Genomic DNA, 2,808 nt, shown 5'->3' with positions numbered 1-2,808 from the left:
TAGATGTATACTTAATATCAAGAAACTATCAAATTGTTTTCCAAAGTAATTACAATATTTACTTGAGGAAAGTAGGAGTTGTGTGTGTGTTTTAAGAATTTATTTATTTATTCATGAAAGTCACAGAGAGAGAGAGAGGCAGAGACACAGGCAAAGGGAGAAGCAGGCTCCATGCAAGAAGCCCAATGTGGGACTCAATCCTAGAATTCCAGGATCACCATGGGCCAAAGGCAGACACTCAACTGCTGAGCCACCCAGGTGTCCCATGTTCTAATTGTTCTACAACCTTGTGATGCTTGATATCATCAGTCTGTTTAATTTTAAACACTAAAATAGGTGTATAGTGGTATCTCCTTGTGGTTTTAATTGGTTTGTTTAATGACATGATATTCAACATCTTTCCATGTAGTCATTTGCCATCCATAAATCTTATTTCATGAAATAATATGCTCAATCTTCTCTTGGGTTTTTATTATATTATTTATTTCCTTATAGAGTTTGAAGAGTATTCTAAATACAAGTCCTTTATCATGTATGTGATTTTAAAATATTCCCTCTGTCTGTAGGTTTCCTCTTTGTTCTCTGAAAAATATCTTAAAAAGAGATATCCTTAATTGTGATGCAGTCCTACTCATCAATTTGTTCTTTCATTGTTTGTGCTTTGATGTGATAGTTAAATTTTTTTAAATCAAAACCAGTGGTTGTGGGCAGCCCCGGTGGCTCAGCAGTTAAGCACCGCATTCAGTCCAGGGCCTGATCCTGGAGACCCAGGATCGAATCCCACGTCGGGCTCCCTGCATGGAGCCTGCTTCTCCCTCTGCCTGTGCCTCTGCCTCTCTCTCTCTCTCTGTGTCTCTCATACATAAATAAAATCTTTAAAAAAAATAAAACAAATAAAAATAAAATAAACCAGTGGTTGTGAATCAGGGTCAATATTTCTACCCACAGGGCATTTCATAATGTTGGAAACACTTTTGACTGTCACAGCTGAAGGAGAGCAGGCAGGGACACCAGTGGCATCAAGTAAGTAGAGGCCAAGAATGCTACTAAATATCCTACGATGCACACTCCTCTCCCTCCTTCCCACAACAAAAGAATTATCTAGTTCAATAGTGAGACAATTGAGAAACTGGCCCAACTTTACACCAGAAATATATTTTATCTTATTTTTCTTCTACAAATTTTAGACTTTTATTTTTGCATTTATGTCTGTGATCTATTTTGAAGTACATTTTGTATATCTTGAGAGATATAGTTCATTTTTCAACACATGGTTATATATTTTTTTTCATTGCTGAAAATTAAACTCTTTATATTTTTCCACTAAATTGTCTGTGTACCTTTTTTTGCAAATCAATTGGCCATATGTGCAGTGGTCTATTTCTGAATTCTGTTCTTTTGATTTACTTGTCTATATTGAGTCTTGAAATTGATGGTAAGTTTCCCTTTTCAAAGTTGCTTCTGTTATTTATCCCTGAATATTCATATTTCTTAATGCTAGTGTACATGGGTATTATTTATTTATTTTTTGTATGTGTTTTTTAATTGTGGTAAAATATGCATAACATAAAATTTACCATTTTAAGTATTTTTTTAAATATATAGTTCAGCAGCATTAAGTGCATTCAAATTGTGGTGCAACCATCACCATTATCCAACTACAGAATGTTTTTCATCATCCCAAACTAAAATTCTATATCCTTTACACGTAATTCTTCCCTTCTTCCTGCCTATAGCAATCACCATTCTCCCTTTTATCTATATGAATCTAAATCCTCTAGGTATCTCACATACATGGAATCATAGAATATTTGTCATTACAAATAAAAATGCTTCATGTATTTGCAAGTCATCTCTATTCAGGGTCCATGCTAATCATCTCCTTATTGTTCTAATGTTAATATGTGTATTGCCAATATGAGTGTTATTTTTTACTTTTTATTTCAACTTCTGATTAATTGCTAGTATATACAAATATGATTCACATAAGTATATGATCTTATATTTTATAATATTGCTAAGTTGAATTATTCATTTTTGTATATTTTTTTATAGATTCCATCAGAATTTCTACATAGATGATCACATCATGAAAAAGGCAGTTTTACTTTATCCTTTTCAATCTATATTCTTTCCATTTCCTTTTCTTGCCTTATTGCATTGGTTAGAATTCCAATTACAATGTTGAATGCAAGTGCTGACAGTAGACATCCTTGCATTGTTCCTGAACTTACAGGAATTATATTCAGTCTTTAATTTTACTATTAAGTTGATGTTAATTGTATATTTTTTATAACTGCCCTTTATGAGGTTGAGGAAGTCTCCTTTAATTTCTAGTTTTTATAGTCATTTATACACAACAGAATGTCTATTCTTCTGTGGTTAAGTGAAGTATTCTCTAAATGTCAATTAGGCCAAGTTGGCTGATAATGATGGGTGAGAATTCTACATCCATTGTGATTTTCTATTATTTTATTAATTATTGAGCTAGGAAAATTAAAATTGCTGACTTCAGCTGTCTTATTTTATCATATTTTAAATTAATTGTATTTATAAATTCATGTTTTCTATTTATCTTTAGAGTTCCAACAAGTTTTACTTTATATATCTAAAGCTCCATTATTAGTGTTAGTAACAATATTTAGAGTTTAATTTCCTCTTGCTAAATTAATTGTTTTATCATTATGAAGTGACCCTATTGATCCCAGATAAAATTCTTTGTTCTGAAATCTACTTTGTCTGATATTAATATTCCTAATTCAGATTTCTTTTTATATTTATTTGCATTGTGTGTATTTTCCCATCTTT

The 2,808-nt window shown here is 31.7% G+C and overlaps 1 pseudogene; it reads right to left on the bottom strand.

Moving 5' to 3' along the window:
• Positions 1 to 1,818: 1,818 nt before the first annotated feature.
• On the bottom strand, positions 1,819 to 1,919 carry LOC121475144 (annotated as a pseudogene).
• Between the last annotated feature and the right edge of the window lie 889 nt (positions 1,920 to 2,808).

Source organism: Vulpes lagopus, chromosome 1 (genome assembly GCF_018345385.1).
Source record: "Vulpes lagopus strain Blue_001 chromosome 1, ASM1834538v1, whole genome shotgun sequence".
Lineage (NCBI taxonomy): Eukaryota > Metazoa > Chordata > Mammalia > Carnivora > Canidae > Vulpes > Vulpes lagopus.
Note: the sequence above shows the minus strand (reverse complement) of the source record. Positions and strands in the feature narration are given on the sequence as shown.